This window comes from Leucoraja erinacea, chromosome 24 (genome assembly GCF_028641065.1).
Source record: "Leucoraja erinacea ecotype New England chromosome 24, Leri_hhj_1, whole genome shotgun sequence".
Classification (NCBI taxonomy): domain Eukaryota; kingdom Metazoa; phylum Chordata; class Chondrichthyes; order Rajiformes; family Rajidae; genus Leucoraja; species Leucoraja erinaceus.
In genome coordinates, this window is record NC_073400.1 from 7,812,566 (window position 1) to 7,833,710 (window position 21,145).

The 21,145-nt window shown below is 43.6% G+C and overlaps 1 protein-coding gene across 3 annotated transcripts in view; it reads left to right on the top strand.

Annotated features, from left to right (window-relative positions):
• Window positions 1–21,145, top strand: part of pacsin1b (protein kinase C and casein kinase substrate in neurons 1b) — a 221,166-nt gene that overhangs the window by 72,630 nt on the left and 127,391 nt on the right. Inside the window, exon 1 of one of the 3 annotated variants that reach the window (XM_055654467.1) lies at window positions 2,032–2,143. The exons of the other annotated variants lie outside the window; for them this stretch is intronic. The gene's annotated coding sequence lies outside the window, so the exon portion shown is untranslated. Of the gene's footprint in view, window positions 1–2,031; window positions 2,144–21,145 lie in introns of those variants that run through there. 3 annotated transcript variants of the gene reach the window in all.

Below are 21,145 nucleotides of genomic sequence, written 5' to 3' on the forward strand. Positions count from 1 at the left end.
GGACCGAAGGGCCTGTTTCAGTACTGTATATCTCTAAACTAGAAAAACTAAATTACTAGTTAGTTACCAAAGTAAATGTTGTTGCACTGATAACATATTGGAATTATTCTACCTTTGAATCACCATGGAACTTCATTAATTTCTGCACCTCATTTGCTCATCAATATTAATGTTATAGCCACAATATTAATGCAAGGCAGGATTCCCAAATCTATTTTGTATTCATGCACATTATTTTCTTTCTAATTAAATAATTGCTTCTATCCTGATTTTTCTTTTGAAATGATATGCGAGCAAAATAATGCCAGCCAGGTAAGACCTCATTGAATTGTGGAACTGTGCACAGGGGACTGAATAGCCAATTCTTTTGGAATTCTCTACAATTAATTGAATCTTGTCGTACTTAAATAAATTCTAAAATGTCATTCTTTAACCTAAGCTCCAGATTTGATTCTGCCAGCTTCATAAGTTTGCAAAATACATTGTTTATTGTCTGTACTCGTTCTCATCTAGCAAACAGCTAACAATGGCCTTTATCATCGTTAGTTTTTTGCATATCTTCCATTCATCCCTCACCCCCCTCTCTCGCCCCCCTCCATCCCTCCCCCACTCCCCCACTCCCTGCCCCCCCCCCCCCCTCCCCCCCCCTCCACCTCTCCTCCCTCTCCCCCCCTCTTCTCACCCCCCTCCATCCCCCCCCCACCCCCCCCCCCCCCCCCCCCCTCTCCTCTCCCCCCTCTACTCTCCCCCTCCCTTTCGGCCCCCCCCCCCCCACTTCTCCCCCCCATATGTGTGTGAGGGGGTAAGCAAGTTAGTGTGTGTGTGACACCGCAGCCCCCCCCCAGACGATGTTACCCCCGAGGGGACGGGACCCAACGGGTCCCACTTGATCTAGTGCCTTCTATACCTCTCTACATCACCGTCTATATCTCGTTTCCCTTTCCTCTGATCCTCAGTCTGAAGAAGGGTGTCAACCTGAAACACCACCTATTCCTTTTCTCCAGAGATGCCATCTGACCCGCTGAGTTACTCCAGCTTTTTATGTCTAACTTATGTTTGTGATTCTTGGCTTCACATCATCCAAAATGATATTAAACTCTTTTTTAAAATGTGGATTTTCTCTGTAACATTCCAACAAGCTGATGACAATCACACTAATCTCTTGATACAATTGATCAGGGTAATTACAAATCCATTGTATAAGAGTTCCATTGGATCTTACATTTAATTTTTCCAGGGGGTGTACACATTAATAAAAGCTGTGCTCCACTTTCAGCCACAGAATGTTACTTTTTGGAGAAAGGGAAGAATATCTCATTTATGCACAAGTACAATCACCATCTTATCTCAATTTGAAAGAATGTATATTCATGCATGAATTGACCATTTCTTAAGCGCTCCATGCTCATGTTCCCCATATAGCAACAAAAATAAAAATATGCCAATTGAGTATGTAGTTATTTAAGACTTGGAGAATGAATTATAATGCCAGCTGAACTCCTTGCAATGGGCCTTTCCACATCAATCACAGATTTATACAGCTTGTGTAATTAACACCATGTAATTAACATCATCGGTCTGGGGAAATAGGAAATGATTTCTAGACATCCATTTTGTTTTTATCAATGTCATACAATAATTGAAAGTATTTACTAACAATGTATTGGGAAAATATTTTTGTACCTCCTTAAAGGATGCACATTAAATTGAATTGCACTGTTTGGTATCCAGTTCTTGCTGAATGAGCTAAAATTATTCATTTTCATAATGTGACGTAAAACATTTGTCAGGCATATGCCCCAAAAATGCCCAGTGGACTGTGTGAGTCAACAGATGAAGTTTATTAATCATATTGTAAAGTGTTTCCTTAGTACGTTAGCAGCCTGCTGCACAAGACTTCATGGCTTCATTATGGTTCAGTGATGTGTTCTGTGTTATCTGTAACCATGGAGACGATGATTTAGAGGTTTTGGATGGGAGGATGTAGATGGGCATGCTGCTGCCCTGTGTATCCACAGACACATTGTGGAGTGTGTTGACTTCACAACTGAAATCCAGCACTGACTGTAGCAGCCACCAAGCTTAGCTGGCTCATTCTCTTCCTTAAAGTCACAGCACGGTTCAAAGGAATCCAGATCTACGGGTAAGACTTCACTTTCCTAGATAATTGATCTCATTGCAGTAATTCTGTAGTAATCCAGTTTGGATTCATTTTTTGATAAGGATTCCAGGTCATTCTAAACATCTTTCACAAACCCAGTGAAGAGGTTGAGTAATATTTTAAGTTTCGCCAGTCAAACTGGATTATTGAGCTATCGGATCAAGCAAGACAGATGGTGATGCGTGTGTGTATTCTGGGTAATGAATCCAACCTGACTGCTGTGAATAGCTTGAGATGGTGATAATACTTGCGTATAAATGAGATATTTGCCTCATGAGAAATTAATTTCCATTTTATTGTCAGAGTTTCATTATAGCTTGCTCGAAACAGAAGCCTTGTGAATAGTAACCTGTTTCACCGTCGTGGATTTGCATTTAAATTGGATTTTTCCCTCGACTCTTTTCATCTTGCATTTGTTTCTACTCCTTGTATCACAAGGTAGCCGTGCTTTTGTGAATGAATGAAATACTTGCAGTAAAATGCTGGCTCTTTGCTGTTGTGATTCCAGTGTGTAAGCTGTTCTTGCTTTCCTCCACGTCGCCCTCTATCATTGCCTTGTTTATTTGCTTCCCTTTCAATGTATCATGTAAGAACTGCAGCAAGCATCATTTCCATATTTAGTTTGCAAAGGCTTAATGAAAATCATGTCACATGACAAAATATAAAGGGTGCTTTTCATTGCAGTGAGTGTGATCTGCATAAATGTTGTCCGTTATTGCTGTATAAAATGATGACAAACCCAGTTTAGACAATTCCTTGCCTATACATTTTTTTGTTGCCTTTTCTGAGGGTATTGAATTTTACAATATAAGTGTGCAGTTATGTTGCCAATTGGTTGCCGACATTGCTGGAGGCATTCCTGCTCTGATTAAATGATGATGTTTGATTACATGTATTCTACAAATATTATTATATTTATTGTATGAAGGTTGTGTTCTCTGTACTTGGCAGTTCTGTCACTCATGGTGTTGTGTTGGCAGCTGTTGTGTATAAAAGCCCAGTCAATGAACTGATGAATATAGGAACCAAGAATATCGGAACCAAATCACTTAACCAAGTTAAGTGATAAAATTATTTGGGTGGCACGGTGGCGCAGCAGTAGAGTTGTTGCCTTGTAGCGTCAGAGAACTGACTACAGGTGCTGTCTGTACGGAGTTTATACATTCTCCCTGTGACCTTGTGCGTTTTCTCTGGGTGATCCGGTTTCTTCTCACACTGCAAAGGCGTAGAGGTTTGTAGGTAAATTGGCTTTGGTAAAATTGTAAATTGTCCCTAGTGTGGAGGATAGTGTTTGTGTACAGGATGATTGTTGGTCGGCACTGACTTGGTGGGCTGAAGGGCCTGTTTCTGCACTGTATCTCTAAGGTCTAAAGTCCAAATCAAGGGATTCCCTCTGCAGCACTAGCCAAGTGTATCTTGCAAGTCTTCGTTACTGGGACATGATTGTCACTGGCAAAGCAAGGAGTTATCTTCAGGAATAAAACCTGGAAATGCTCAGCAAGTCAGAGGGTAGAAAAGGAGCCAATGTTTCAGGTTGAAGACCCTTCATTGGAACTTATTTATTGCCAGTTCCTATTTGTCTGGAGATGTCCAAGAGCCATCTTGTTGAGCTTTGTAAGTTCACCAGGTAAAGCTAGTCTCACATTTACTGTTGGATAGAACAGTGCAGGATTCAGCAGATCATCAAGCATGAAAGGACAGTCTGGAATGATTGAAACGCACATCATAGGAATCGGCCCTTTGGCCCACCGAGTCCTCGCCCACCATTGATCTCCCATTCACACTAGTTCTATGTTATCCTGCTTTTGCATCCACTCCCTACTCATTAGGGGCAATTTACAGTAACCAATTAACATACAAACAACTTTGCAACGTGGGGGAGGAAACTGGAGGACCCGGAGGAAACCCACAAAGTCACTGGGAGAACATGCAAACTCCACACAGACAGCATCCAAGATCAGGATTGAACTCTTGTCTCTGGCACTGTGAGGCCAGCTGCGCCACAGTGCCACCCTGGATAATGTATACCTTGCAGATGTTGGCATTAGCACATATATATTAGCCTGTATAATGGTGATGGAAGGCGCAGGGTTTGCAGGTACTGCTGGAGGAGTGTTTGCAGTTTAATCTAGAATGTGGGACAGGGGAGTTAATATTTAAGAAGGAACTGCAGATGCTGGAAAATCGAAGGTAAACAAAAAACTGGAGAAACTCAGCGGGTGCTGCAGCATCTATGGAGCGAAGGAAATAGGCAACGTTTCAGGGGGCCCGAAACGTTGCCTATTTCCTTCGTTCCATAGATGCTGCTGCACCCGCTGAGTTTCACCAGCTTTTTTGTGTACCTACAGTTAATATTTAAAACAGGTTCAAGTTAATCAGACTGTTTCTGGCTGGGTAGATTCAATCATCTTTAGTTTTCTAGCCCATCATGCCCTGTGGATGGTGGAAGGGCTTGGTGGAGCCACTCCTCATGGAATGCCCAGCTCTTGCTGCCACACTCTTTGTGAGACCCATGCACTTTACCATCTAATAGTTACTGACACTCAGGCTGTTGATGATGCACGATTCAAGAATGGTCAAATGTTAAGAAGAAGTGGTTACTCCATACAGACAATACAATACAATACAATACAATACCTTTATTTGTCATTTGAACCTCAGACAGCACCTGTAGTCAGGATCAAACCCGGGTCTCTGGCGCTGTAAGGCAGCAACTCTACAGCTGTGACAGTGATGCCCACACTTTCCTCTATGAGTCCCATTGACTTGATTTGTATGAGTGATTTCTGAAGCAAAGGTCATTCAAATGGTAGGTAGACAAAAATGCTGGAGAAACTCAGCGGGTGCGGCAGCATCTATGGAGCGAAGGAAATAGGCAACGTTTCGTGCCGAAACGTTGCCTATTTCCTTCGCTCCATAGATGCTGCCACACCCGCTGAGTTTCTCCAGCATTTTTGTCTACCTTCGATTTTCCAGCTTCTGCAGTTCCTTCTTGGTCATTCAAATGGTTCCTTGGTAAAAATAACATACAGTTCATTTAACCTTTTTGTCTCTTTTTGGACTGAAGCACTAAATACATCCAGGCCTCTGCATTACTAGCTCAGTACTATTACCAAATATGTTAATACGTCCATTTATTGATTTGTCAAGGTTATTCAATTTCCCAGTTTTCTGTGACTCGCCTGTAAACATCTTCATTGTTCTTATAGACCTACTGCTCCTTGGATAGACATGATATGCTGGAGCAGAACAGGTAGCATCTTTGGAGAGAAGGGATGGGTGACGTTTTGGGTCGAGATGCTTCTTCAATCCCGCTAAGTTTACATACGGTGGATGTGCTACTTTCAGTTACATATTCAATGAAAGTCAAACAACAAAGATAATATTAAGGAAGATTTTTTTCTTGCAGGCTGAGAGCTGGTAGAATAATGTTTCACAGAGAAGAGGTAAAGCCGAATGTTGAAGGATGGAGTATAATGCCATATTTAAAAAGACGTCCAGGAATGCAGAAAAGAGGTTTTGGTGGATTTGTATTCCAGTGGAACATGTTGAGGCCAGCGTCAAGATAGCAGCTATACTTTCAGACCGATGAAATATACTGTTCAGAAACCCTTTAGTGATCTTGCATTTATCTTTGAAAATGTTGCGAGCTTGCATTGGAATAACGGCTTTATCATTGCTTGCAGAAAGCCTAAAATAAACGTAACCTTTTGCTGCAGCAGATTCATATAAAAGCCTTTGCTCTGTGGTTACTGGAGATGCACAATTTCCTTCACTCTAATTCAAAATGTGTTAATTAAACAAAAAACAGCTCAATTTTAAGTGATTGATTCTGGCAACTTGAAATAATTCTTGCCTCTCTGGCATGTTGCATTTCAGAGTGTTCAATTGATCTCCATCATTGAAACTGATTTTCCAGGAATTTGGGATTGGAATATCATTGTCTGTCCAAACAATTTAAGACTACACTTATATCAAACTGACATACATTTCAGGAAAAATATATCCTAGGTGGGTACTTTTGTGTATAAGCCAAGCAACAAACCTTTGGTTATATTGAGAATCATGAGGCATATTGGAACAACTTCTGAAGGCAAATACCTGCACTAATTGACTGCCAATTAAAATAATATTGCAGAAATTAAACAATTAAACAATTAATGAAATGGGTTGATGCAGGATGAGTTGATGTAGGATTTCTAATTAAATTGTTCGGCCAGAATATGTCTTATTGAATAAAATGCAAATCTGGAAAGGAGAATAAGTAATGTCTGATTTTTTTAAATTTGTTTCTCAACAACTCTGTAACATTAATTAGGTTGCTGAGATCTACAGGTTTACAGCTTTATAGATTTGTGTCATAAGCACCTTTCACCTGTCAATTGATTTTTAGATTACTCTCTTAAAAATTCTGCTTTGAACGCAAAAAAAATCTGTTGTCTGCAATATAATCTTTCTTTATTCTACTGCTAGGTTCATACTGAGTTTTGGGATTTAAGTAACCTGGCATTTCAGGCTGTGAAACTGTATTTTGGCAGGTTCTTGTTAAATATTTTTAGTTTCCCGTGTTAATTTTAGACAGCCAAATTGCAAGAAACCTGAAGTGAAAAGTAAAGTTTTACTTGCATATTAGTATGACGAGAAGATATTATAATTGGGTAGGAAATTCTATTTGTTATTGCAGTGTTCTTATTCTGTTCAGGCATGGAACATTTACTTTCTTCAACATTATAATATGTCATCTTGTAACCATGAACAAATGGACTTGACATTACCCAGGGACAGAAAGTAAGGAATGGTGGAAATCTATTCTTTGTCCTGAGTGGAGTGGTATCTATGGGTGTTAGGGCCACTGCTTTTCCATTGTCCCTTAATAATCTGGACTTGGATGTACCAGGAGTGACTTCAAAGTTTGCAGATGTTTGGAAATAACATTAGTCTGCCTGACGTCTGTTCCAACACCTCCGCTCGGTTCGCAATAACCAACCCGACCTCCAGGTGGCTCAGCACTTCAACTCCTCCTCTCATTCCGAATCAGATCTCACTGTCCTGGGCCTCCTCCATGGCCAGAGTGAGGCCCACTGTAAATTGGAGAAGCAGCACCTCATATTTCACTTGGGTAGTTTACACCCCAGCGGTATGAACATTGACTTCTCCAATTTCAGGTAGTCTCTGCTTTCTCCTTCTTTCCCATCCCCTTCGCAGCTCTCCCACAGCCCACTGTCTCCGCCTCTTCCTTTCTTCTCCCCCACCCCCCCACATTAGTCTGAAGAAGGGTCTCGATCCGAAACGTCGTCTATTTCATTTGCTCCCTAACCCGCTGAATTTCTCCAGCATTTTTGTCTACCATAAGTTTCACATCAGTTTTGTTTACTTCCGTATTCTATGTTGCATTATAAAGGGGAAATAAGTATATGTTTTAGAAAGCAGAACTACCAGGTAACGTCAACTAACTTTCTATTATAGAAGGCACTGCTACATGTGAAAGGGGTAACTGTGGTTGAGTTTGTGGTTGTTGTACCAGTATGACAGTTGCTATTGTTCATTCCCAATTATATTGCTGATAGCAATTAGGCATAAACAGTCATAATATTTTGATTTTTGTGTGTGCCTTCACATGATGGGCCACTTACTAAGTTTCTATTTTCACCTCTGCCAAGGAGATGGAGGAAAGCGGAAAATAAATTTATTCTATAGGGGAAAAATAATGTTTTGGGGGGAAATGACATTGATATAACTATCCAATGAGCCAACTGCCATTAGTGCATGATTCCATCTTCCTCTTCACATTATCCAATGGACAAACTGTTGCTTCTAGCTGTCCCATTGAGATGGGTAATTCATTCCAAAGGTGTGTTTAATTAGAATATGGCTGCTGCCTTTGTACCTGTGCTGGAACAAGTTGATAAGTCTATGCCTAATTGCTCTTTCTCTGAACATCGGAACCCTTAACTGAGCATAAAATATTGTCTCCAATCTAAAGCAAACTATAATTGACAGGGATTAAAAACATTCTGAAAGGAAATTTCATTATGCTATTAGTTCTCAACATCAAGGCTAACATTACTGAGTGTGAATAATTGCGTATTTCTGCTAAGTAAATAATAGTTGCAATCTGATATGATTACTTAACATATTTGAATGATTGTAGACACAAAATGCTGGAGTAACTCAGCGGGTGAGGCAGCATCTCTGGAGAGAAAGAATGGGCGACGTTTCGGGTCGAGACCCTTCTTCAGACTGATTGTGTTTCTGTAGAATCATGTATTCTTTTCACATAACTTCCATTAAAGTAATCACTAATTTCCATGATGACTTGGAGCTGGTGGTTCACATGTATTGTGCACGTTATGACTATGTGATAAGCACTATTCAATCATTTATTAATGACATTTAAATATTACTAAAGTCAGTTTTTAACCGTATGGCTATTTTAAAAAAGGGCATAAATGTTGGAATTACTCAGTAGGTCAGGCAGCTTCGGTGACAAGTCAAGTCAGGAGAGTTTTATTGTCATGTGTCCCAGATATTACAATGAAATTCTTGCTTGCTGCAGCACAACAGAATATGTAAACATAATATAGAACAGGAGATAAAAGTTCAGTGTGTCTATATACCATAGACCATAGATATACACAAAAAATAAAGTGCAATAGGCTGTTATTGTTCAGAGTTTGTTTGATGGCATGTTTAATAGCCTGATGGCTGTGGGGAAGAAACTGCTCCTGAACCTGGATGTTCCAGATTTCAAGCTCCTGTACCTTCTTCCCGATGGCAACGGAGAGATGAGTGTGTGGCCAGGATGGTGTGGGTCTTTGATGATGTTGGCAGCCTTTTTGAGGCAGCGACTGCGATAGATCCTATCGATGGTGGGGAGGTCAGAGCTGATGATGAACTGGGCAGTGTTTACAACTTTCTGCATTCTTTTCTGCTCCTGGGCGTTCAAATTACCGAACCAAGCCACGATGCAACCGGTCAGCATGCTCTCTACTGTGCACCTGTAGAAGTTCGAGAGAGTCCTCCTTGACAAACCGACTCTCCGTAATCCTCTCAGGAAGTAGAGGCGCTGATGGCTTCTTTATGATTGCATCAGTGTGCTGGGACCAGGAAAGATCTTCGGAGATATGTACGCCCAGGAATTTGAAGTTCTTGACCCTTTCCACCATTGTCCCGTTGATATAAACGGGACTGTTGGTCCCTATCTCACCCCTTCCAAAGTCCACAATCAGTTCCTTGGTTTTGCTGGTGTTGAGAGCCAGGTTGTTGTGCTGGCACCATTTGGTCAATCGCTTGATCTCTCTTCTATACTCTGACTCATCACCATCAGTGATTCGTCCCCGTGGTGTCGTCGACGAACTTGATGATGGAGTTCGCACTATGTCCGGCTACGCAGTCATGAGTATAGAGTGAGTACAGCAGGGGACTGAGCACGCAGCCTTGAGGTGCTCCCGTGCTGATTGTTAGTGAGGATGACACATTTCCACCAATGCGGACAGACTGTGGGCTGTGGATGAGGAAGTCGAGGATCCAATTGCAGAGGGAAGCGCAGAGACCCAGATCTGACAGCTTGGTAACCAGCTTGGAGGGGATGATGGTATTAAATGCCGAGCTGTAGTCTATGAATAACAGCCTGACATATGAGTTGTGGCGGTATTTGTATTCATGGATGGTATTATCTGCACCTCTGTATAATAACAATACATCACAATAATAAAACTAAATCCAATGAGTCTTTGGAAATTTGTATGCAAGGGTGCTTCAGAGGTCAATCACTTGGTATATTCAAGAAAGATCACTAGCTAATTAAAGGGGTGTGATGTTAGTAGCGAAAGGTGATATCAAAGAGATTATGGTACAAGACCGTGGTTTTGGTGAATGGTGTAGGCATTTGTAGCGAATGGCCTACTCTTAGTCGTCTATGTTCTAGTACATGCTGCTTCCCAGAAGGTGGTAAAGGATTGGAATTTGCCACCGGAAAGGATGTAAAAGCAGAAAACCTCCCAACATTTAAAGACCGCTAGGAAGTGTGCATGGATGGCCGTGACCTGCGTGTCATGGGTCGAGTGCTGGAAAGATGGGATATGGATGATTAACTTACTTTAATTAACTGAGACACAATGGGCCCATCACCCTCTGGTGTTGTCAATTTTCAGATTCAATGCTTGTAAATTATCACTGATGATAATTCCTTAGATATTTTTTTCAAATGTTTAAATGTTTGATTGGTAATTATTCGTAATGGAAAGTTGAAAATGTTTTAACCAATTATCATGAAAATAAATCATCTAAAATCTGAGCTGTTCCCCCAGTATCGTGTTCTGCTGTGTTACCTCCCTAGTGTGCCTTGTGAGGCATCCACTAACATGTATTCTTTTATATTTGTAGTTTCCCCTGTGGTGGCATGGCATGAATCATGTCCACTTCTTTGCTTGTGATTGGGTGCACATTAAGCTTCAGTATCATTATCAGTAAAATAAAATCTGCCGCACTTTGGTTGTAAATAATGCCTCTGCTATAGAACGACCTAATGTGGAAAGAAATGATTTGCATTAAGCTTATTATCATTATCAGTAAAATAAAATCTGCCGCACTCTGGTTGTAAATAATGCCTCTGCTATAGAATGACCTAATGTGGCAAGAAATGATCTGCAAAGCATTATTGCCCAAGAACTAGTGATTGATTGGTAATATTTTGATCGTAGAGGGGAGAGGGGGGAGGGGGAGGGGGAGGGCCACTGGATTAGTTATTGCTCTCGGGTGGAAAGTGGTCTGTGATGATTTTCTCTCGAGGCTGCGTCATGGGAATTGCCTGCAACAAGGTGATGTATGACATCTTGGCTCGCTCTGTGAATGAGCATTGGCTGCATTTTATGTTCCAATCACTTTGCAACCCACTTCCATGATGAAGTAGTTCACATTATAAAAAAAATCAAAGCTTGAAGGTCACCCAGCAGGACCTGTGCTTGAGAGATCAGCAGCTCAACTGTATTTATAAATGAATCCATGTAGCCAGTGTTGCCGTGACTCATCAATTACTCTTGTCCTTTTCATCCTGATCATTTATTTTTAACTTTGATTTAACATCACTGCTTTAATCATTTAAAAAAAAAATACAAGATCTGCATTAGTTAAGCCATGTTGGGTAACTGATCCTGGCTAATAATTTGATAAGATTGTATTACCTCATAAAACATGCTACCTGTATACAGGCTATGATATGGCTGCTCCTTTAAGGGGCTGATCCACTGCGGCAACCTAATCTGCGAGTTTAGACGAGTTTGCCCTCGACTCAAACTCGCAGCATGGTCGACACGTGGTCTTCGGAGGTCCTATGAGGTCACTGGAACTCTCCTTCATGCTCGAGTGAAGTTCCCGAATACTCGTGGCCTCAGCTAGGTCGCGGAAATATTTTCAGCATGTTCACTGACCGGGCATTTTGATTGGCTCATTGGAGTTTTCAAGACCAAGGAAAACCAACCGGTAAGTGAAATGCCCGCTAAACTTTATACTTCTTAAAAGTGTCTCCTCCCCCCCCTTCCCCCCCCCCCCCCCCCCCTTCCTCCCCCCCCCCCCCCCCCCCCCCTTCTCTCCCCCCCTCCCCCCCTTCTCCCCCCCCTTCCCACTACTTCCCCCCCTTCTCCCCCCCCTCTCTTCCCCCCCCCTTCTCCCCCCCCCCCCCCCCCCCCTCCGCGCTCTCTAAAGGACTTCCCCTTCCCCATTACTGTGCGCCTCTGTCACCATTACTGTGCAGCTGTCTTCCTCTTCATCGCGGGTCTGAATTTAAGACCGTGCTCCCGCGCTTTCTCTGGCCCCCGCATTTGCGATGTGCTAGTGTGTGTGTGTGCGCGGTCGGTCGATCCAGCTCGCTGTTTCATCGCTGACGGTCGATCCAGCTCGAGGTTTTCCAGGCGAGTGCCCTCGAGCTTGAAGGTTGAAGACACTCTACTCAACTCGCAGATTAGGTCGCCGCAGTGGGCCAGCCCCTTTAGAATTTAGATTTCCTGGTTTTGAGTGCGGGACATGAAAAGGTGCCCGTGTCAATTAAAGATTGGACACTCAGAACTCAAAATTGATTGCTTTTTAAAAAATATAAGCCAAAAAACAAGTGCAGAAAGAACTCGGTGTAGAGTCTCCGTAGAGGAAATGTGTAGGAGGGAACTGCAGATGCTGTTTTAAACCGAAGATAGACACAAAACACTGGGGTAACTCAGCCGGTCAGACAAAATATGTCTGGAGAAAAGGAATAGGTGCCGTTTCGGGTCAAGACTCTTTCCCCTGACTCTAAGTCTGAAGAAGGGTCTTGACCCGAAACGTCACCTATTACTTTTCTCCAGAGATGCTGTCTGACCTGCTGAGTTACTGTAGCATTTTGTGTCTGTCTCTGTGCAGGAGATGTTTTGGGTTGAGACCCTTCTTCAGATGATATTTTCGGTGGCGACTCTTCTTCGGCCTGGATGTTTTGACCGTCAGCGTAATCAAGGACCAGGCTCATTCTGATCACTTCCTCTTCTCCCGGCTCCCATCAGGCAAGAGGTACAGAAGTTTGAAAATGCATACTTCCAGATTCAGCAACAGTTTCTTCCCAGCTGTTATCAGGCAATTGAATGGTCCTCTCTTCAACTGAATGGTCCTCTCTTCAACTGAATGGTCCTCTCTTCAACTGAATGGTCCTCTCTTCAACTGGAATGCAGTCCTGACCTGTCTACCTCATTGGAGACCTTTGAACTATCTTTATTCTGACTTTTTCGGACTACAAGGTTATACTTGCACTAAATATTATACCTTTATCTGTACACTGTGGATGGTTTGATTGTATTCATGTATCGTCTTTTTGACTGGATAACATGCAAACAAAAGCTTTTCACTGTACCTCTGTACACATGACAATTATGGCAAACAAACATTTGTCACCCTACCTCAGTGGGACGGTGGGACAATAATAATGAACTAAACTAATCTGCTGAGTTCCTGCAGCACTTTGGTTTTTTTGCTCAAGGTTCCTGCATTTGCAGTTTCGTCTCTCTTGATTTTTTTTTAACAGGTTTATTTAGAGACAAATAGTTATGTCTTTCATTGGTTAGTGGGTGTTATAATAATTTCAATGGGTTTTCGAGGGCTGTCTGTGCTGAACATTGTCCATAATCTCATGTTTCAATTCTATATTCACCTGACAAAAGCAATTAGGTAGACGTGGAGGTAGTTTGGATTGTTCTTTTACAGATTAGCAGGCTGTACAAAAGGGGAATTGAAATAGGAATTTTGGCAAATTCTCTCAATTTTCCATTCGGTGCAATGCCACATTTGGGCCACGATGCTATTTTTATACCAAGAAGTTAAACTTTAAAATAGTCCATGACAATATCCTTTTGTTTAATTTTTGCTAGTTCTGCCTATCTTCACTTATTCACACAGATAATGCATCTCATCATCCTTCTGCCACCCATGAAAGAATTATGCAATAATCCAATTCCCCTCTTCCTTTCCACAATCTCTCATTTTTAGTGTTATACAGCTTTAACAGGCAATAGGCTCTTTGGTCTGAAGATTGACACAAAAAACTAGCAGGACAGCATCTCTAGAGAATAGGAATAGCATTATAGGGTCGAGAACTTTCTTCAGAGAGGCCCTTTGGTCCTCCCATTTCCTCCAAATACAAGGCGTAGCTATGGGCACACGCATGGGCCCCAGCTATGCCTGCCTATTTGTAGGTTACGTCGAGCAATCCTTGTTCAATACATACCAGGGCCCCATCCCCGACCTCTACCTCCGCTACATCGACGACTGCTTTGGTGCCACCTCCTGCACCCGCACACAACTGACTGACTTCATCCACTTCACCACTAACTTCCATCCGGCACTCAAATACACCTGGACCATTTCCGACACTTCCCTACCGTTCCTTGACCTCACTATCTCCATTGCAGGTGATAGACTTCTGACCGACATACACTATAAACCCACTGACTCCCATGGCTATCTGGACTACACTTCTTCCCACCCTGCTTCCTGTAAGGACTCCATCCCCTACTCCCAATTCCTCCGTCTATGCCGCATCTGCTCCACGGATGACGCGTTCCACACCAGGACATCTGAAATGTCCTCACTATTCGGGGAACGGGGGTTCCCCTCCTCCACCATAAATGAGGCTCGCACCAGGGTCTCTTCCATACCCCGCAACACTGCTCTCTCTCCCCATCCCCGCACTCGCAGTTAGGGCCGAGTCCCCCTAGTCCTCACCTTTCACCCCAGTTTTCCGTCACATACAAAAAGTAATCCTCCTGTTTCGCCACCTCCAACGTGACCCCACTTCGCCACATCTTCCCATCTCCCCCCATATCTGCCTTGCACTGACCGCTCCCTCCATAACACCTTGTCAATTCTTCCCTTCCCTCTCGGTCCACCCCCTCCCCGGGCACTTTCCCTTGCAACCGCAAGAGTTAACACTTGTCCCTTTAGTCCCCCCTCGACTCCGTTCAAGGTCCAAGCAATCGTTCCAGGTGCGACAGAGGTTTACCTGCATCTCTTCCAACCTCATCTATTGCGTCCGCTGCTCTAGATGTCAGCAGATCTATATCGGTGAGACCAAGCGGAGGTTGGGCGATCGTTTCGCCGAAACCTCCGCTCGGTCCGCAATAACCAAGCTGACCTCCCGGTGGCTCAGCACTTCAACTCCCCCCCCACTCCGTCTCCGACCTCTCTGTCCTGGGCCTCCATGGCCACAGCTAGCAGCACCGGAAATGGAGGAACAGCACCTCATATTCCGTTTGGGGAGTCTGCATCCCGGGGGCATGAACATCGAATTCTCCCAATTTTGTTAGTCCTTGCTGTCTCCTCCCCTTCCTCAAGAACCCCTGCTGTCCCTCCTCCCATCCCCCAGCCTTCGGGCTCCTCCTGCTTTTCCCTTTCTCGTCCCCACCCACTCCCGCCCCCGATCAGTCTGAAGAAGGGTTTCGGCCCGAAACGTTGCCTATTTCCTTCGCTCCATAGATGCTGCTGCACCCGCTGAGTTTCTCCAGCTTTTTTGTGTAACCTTTGGTCCACTAGTTCCCCACCAGCCATCAACCATCTATTTACACTAATCTCAGTTTTCTACCAGATTCAATCATTCATCTACAGAAATTCAGCTTACAGTGGGGCGTGGGAGCAAACGAGTGCACCTGGAGAACATGCAAACTTCACATGGATAGCACCAGCCAGGGTTGAACCCGAGACATTGGAAATGTGAGGCAGCAGTTCTATGAGCTACCTCTATCATCGGTCTTGAGTATAAAGCTGATTTCCTTTTGAAATCTATAATTACATCGTTTAGTTTGGGTTTATTATTGTCATGTGTACAGAGAAACAGTGCAATATTTTGTATTGCAAGCGATACAATCAAATCAGATGGTGCAGTAAATAAATAATATCAAGTCATACTCGCGTGCAATATGCAGGACAAAGGGAAAGATACATAGTGCAGCATATAGATCTCAGCATTTGTAGTGAACCAGTTCCAGAGGCAAAATCCAATGCCCCCAGGAGGTGACTACCCAAGTTATGGCAGAACCATTCAGAAGCTGGAGAACAAACTATGTACTCTAGTTTTCCAGTTAAATAAATAATGTTGACCTGATGGGAGGCCCCAGGTGAACTTGGTGAGTGGGGAGTTTGTCTTTGTTTGATTTGACTGACAATTAGTTCTGCACCATGTTAAAGGTTGGTTAGTATTTCACACGTTACCAGTGAATTGGACTTGAAGAAATAAACCATTTATAGAGTCCAGTGAAGACCAGCTGGTCAAATGCCAACCTCACTACCATTGGGTTTACCCTAATTTAGGACTTCAACATCTGAACCAGTCCTATCCTAGTCCATAAATATTTAAAAACAAATAGAATTATCTTCACTGGTCATAACGTGCTCCCACATTACTGCTTCAATCATTTACCCTGCCTTATTTCCTAAGAGGAGATCGAGTTTTGCCCTTGCTCTAGTAGGGGGCATCTACATATTGAATGGGAAACATTCCTGAGCATATTTAACAAATCCATCCCATCCAAGTCCTTAGAACTATAGCAGTCCCAGTCAATATTTGAAAAGTTAAAATCCCCCATTATATCCTGCCTCACAGCTCAGCAATCTGTGTCCAAACTGACTTCCAGTGCTTTCTCTGTGGAGTTTGTATGTTCTTCTAGTGACTGTGTGGAGTTAACCCCAGGTGCCTGGATACAAACGTGAAAATTAGTTGCAAGGCCAAATAATGCTGAGACGTTTGAGACCATGAATACAACACAGACCATGAAGGACTGAACAACACACACCTTGAAGGTCTGTACAGCACCCACCATGATGAACTGTACAACATACACCTTGAAGGTCTGTACAGCACCCACCATGATGGGCTGTACAAAAGGATAGTGCAACAATTTTGGGAAAAGTGAATTTCAACAGATTCAGAGAATGGGAGGCAGGTGAGGAGACAATTAGATTGCTTTATCTCGAGATTATCTCCCGCAATTGTTCAAGGTATCTGAGGAAGGGGCAGAGGTAGGTGGATGTTCTCTAACAAGTCAATTCCATATTTCAAGGAAGGACCTCCCATCCACACTTAACCAAATAAGTTAAAGATGAATAAATTCTAAGTTTGAATTATTACATAAAGACTAGTGCCAGGTTAGGAAATGGCACACAATATTAAAAACAGAACAGGTGCCCCATAAATTAATTAAGAATGTTTGTTTTAGTGTAGGCATCAAGCTAGCCAGAAATACTAAGACTGATGTCAAAAGTTACTCTACATGTTAGTTAAAGTGAATTTGGGTCCCATGAGATATAGAGTCTGCAAAATTATTAATGAAAACCAAGGAGATGGGAAATGTAATTAAGGATGCATTTTATATCAACTTTCACTGTAAAGGATCTAAGTAACAAGAAAGAAATAACAAGGAGTGTAGAAGAGGATGGTGCAACAGCGGTGGGAATTGGAATTGAGCCAAAAAGCTGAGTATCTGTTACATGGAGATGGGACTCAACCTTTAAAGAGTTTGCTTACTTTCTGTGGATGAAAACACCAAATGCTATGATTTTCTAAAGGGCCTGTCCCATTGTACAAGGTAATTCAAGAGATCTCCCCTGATTCGAGCTCGTGTAATGTACGTAGCGGGTACGTAGTGGCTCGTACGAGTAAAAAGTAACAATGTTTTTGATCACAAGTATTTTTTTACTCGTGGACATTTTTTGCAGTGTTGAAAAAACGTCACAAGTTTACTGGATTTCCCGAGTACCTACCGTTACTCGTACGAGGCCACTACATGATATCCACGAACTCCTGCGGACCCGCTACGGAAATTCTCCGAGTTCGAATCAGGGGAGAACTTGTGAGAACTCTTGAATTACCTCATACAGTGGGACAGATCCCTAAAGCTGCTAGCGATATATAGGCAGGAAACTAAAATAGGAGGAGGATGTAAAGGGGCCACAAATGGAGGTAGATTAAGTGAGTGGGTAAAATATGATAACTGGAGATTAATTTAGTTTAGAGATACAGTGTGGAAACAGGCCCTTCGGCTCACCATGTCCACGCCAACCATTCATCAACCATGTACTAGTTCTATGTTATCCCATTGTCACATCCTATGGGCAATTTACAGAATCCAATTAACCTGCACGCCTTTGGCATGTGGGAGGAAACAGGAGCATTCAGAGAAAACTCATGCAGCAACTGGGAGAACTCTGCAGAGACAGTACCTGCAGTCAGGTTCATACCGGGTCCCAGGCATAGTCAGGCAGCATCTCGGCTGCTGCATCACTGTGCCGCCCTGGAGAATAATGTAATAAAATGCGAAATTGTTTATTTTAGCAGGAAAAATTGAAGTCATTAGTTAAACAACTCTGAGGAACAACTTTGCACAGATTTGAGATGTACAGGGATCTGGGTGTCCTAGTTCTCGATTTGCAAAAGACTTGTATGATGATGCAATTGCTAATTAAGAAAGCTAACAGAATGTTATTGCTAATTGTTTGAAAAATTGAATACAAAATAGGAAGATTATGCTTCAGTTCTGTAAGCCATTGGCAAGATGACATCTGGAGTAGTGTGTACAGTATTTGTCTCCGTGTTCAAGGAAGGAAGTTAACATGTGTAGGAAGGAACTGCTGATGCTGGTTTACACTGAAGATAGATACAAAATGCTGGAGTAACTCAGAGGGACAGGCAGCATCTCTGGAGAGAAGGAATGGGTGACAGAAAAAGGTCTCAACCTGAAAGATCACCCATTCCATCTCTGCAGAGATGCTGCCAGTCCCACTTAGTTACTCCATTATTTTGTGTTTATCTTAGAAGAAAGTTAACATGCTGGATGTGGTTCAGAGAACGTTTTCTCAACTAATATGTAGAATATGCAGATTGTCTTATGAGGAACATTTTTCATAGCTTGAGGGATCTAGTAGCCTAATTTTGAGGATCAACCTGATTACAGGTGCTATCTGTGCGGAGTTTGGACATTCTCCCTGTGACCACATGGGTTTTCTCCAGGTGCTGCGGCTTCCTCCCACATGCCAAAGACATGCAAGTTTGTAGATTTTTTCCAACAAATCTTTTTGGTTAAGCTGTTTTTTATGTAGAACTAGACCAAGTGCAGACCCATTGTGTCTGTTTCCTCAACGCAAGATTCCACCACTCACCCGTTCCCCCAACGTAAGCCGTTCCCCCAACGCAATATTGGACCACTCACACATAGCCCCCAACTGTGTAGGCACGGCTCATATCTCCTCATCCCCCAGCACTCACTCCTCCTCCTCTTCACCCTCCCTCTTCAATCCCAAGAGAGGGAGGGGGGAGGGGGTAGAGAGGGAGGGGGATAGAGAGGTGGGTGGGGGCAGAAAGGGAGTGGGGGGCCAAGAGAGGGAGAGAGAGGGGAGCAGAATAGAGGAGAAGGAAGGGATTAGTGGGCTAGGGAGGGGGGTAGAGTGGGGGGGGGAAGAGTAGAGAAGAAGAGGGAGGGGTGTAGGGAGAGAGAGGGAGGGGGTTAGAGGGATAGAGGGAGAGGGAGGGGATAGAGAGGGTGGGAGTGAAGGTAGATAGGGAGGGGGCATCTCCCTGCTCCACCCCCTCGCATCTCTCTCTCCGCCACCCCCCCCTCTCTCTCCTCCCCCCCCCCCCCCCTCTCCCTCCCCCCTACCACCCTACTCCCCACCCCATCTCCCTCCTCCTCATTTCCCTCATCCTCCCACCCTCACTCCCATTCCATGCCCCAGGACCTACCCAGGCCGTAGATCAGTGCCAGGACCTGGAACTCGGCCTGGTACTTGTACTCAGGCCAGCCTTGGCTGTGGACTCCAGCCATCAACTCAGCCACCAGCCTCGGCTCCAGGGGGCTCGTCCCTGACCCCGGACCAAGGCTCATCCTTGGGTCCAGTGGCGGCCTCTTTGTCGGTCCCGATCACAGGCCTATCCCAAGCCCCGGGCTTGGCCCTCACTCCAGCTCCAGCACCAGACTCGGCTGCTACCCAGGTCCAGTCCCCGGAGCTCAGCCGGCGGCACCACCCTCCCCACCAGGTACGGGCGTCAGGCATGGGTCGTCGGCAGTCAGCATTCGCCGTGAGCGCTGGAGTGGCCCACCCTCCCGGAGTGTCCCATCCTGCCTTGCGAGTGCATTGTGACCTCGCTCAGGTTTTTTATTTCCGAAATGGGTGCGTTTTTAGGACTGTTTTTTAAATTTAAAGGATTAATAACTTCGGAAGTATAGGTGGGATTGCAACGGGAAGATGTTTATCACCACGACAGGAAACATGTGAGTAGGATATGTGAAAATGGGAAGGCTGTGGCCTAGTGTTTGGAAGAAGATAGGAAAAGCAGATTGACATATTGTGGGCACACACACACACACACACACACACACACACACACACACACACACACACACACACACACACACACACACACACACACACACACACACACACACACACACACACACACACACACACACACACACACACACACACACACACACACACACACACACACACACACACACACACACACACACACACACACTGAAGATGAAGACTTTTAGTTATTGAGAGACATGACCAGGCCAACAACCCCTTTTGTCACTACTAATCTCCCTGGGCTATTTTGTTTGGTTGCCATGTATTGATTTGTATGCTTATAAACCTGTACTACTATGCACTTATTTGGTCAGTTCATATTCAACATGGCAATGGGGATTAATAAACAATTATGATATGGGTTCAATTGGGAGCAAAAAAAAGTAAAATATATATATTCAAGTTCACTCTAAATGTAGTTGTAATTTTAATCGTAGCAAAATGATGCTTAATGCTTTTGGCTTCCAGGCAAGACTGAATAAAATCCATCCCATCTTCCAGTCATTTTTACATTTTTGTTTGTTTCCATTGTACAATGTTTATGTTTTATTATGACTATTTTCCAATGCTATCATAACCATGGGTTCTATAATGTAGCTGTAACCTGCAAACTCCCCTGTACAACTAAGTATAACTTTGTTTTAGTGTTAGGTAGTGGAAGGAAATAATTATAAGGTTGGGTTATTGTGTGCACTTCTAGTTTCCCCATTACAGCAAGGATGTGGAAGGTTTGGAGAGGGTGCTGAAGAGGTTTACCAGGATGCTGCTGGTTCAGAGGGTATTGGTAAGAAGGAAAGCTTGGACCAAATTGAATTGTTTTTTCTGAAATATTACAGGCTGAGTGGATGCCTGCTTGAAGTTTCTAAAATTATGAGAATTTATAGAAAGGGCAGATAGTCAGAATGTTTGTCCCAACGTGGAAATGTCAAATACTAGAGGGCATAGCTACAAAATCAGACAGAGATTTCTAAAGCTTCGGAAGCCGTGGCCTCCAGTACGGAAGCGGCCGTTCCAGGGTTCCTCAAGCCGCTGATAGGACTCTCCCGACGCAGGAGCAACATCACCCGGCGAGAACGGCCTGGAACATCGGGCCTCCGTAGAGGCAACTGTGGA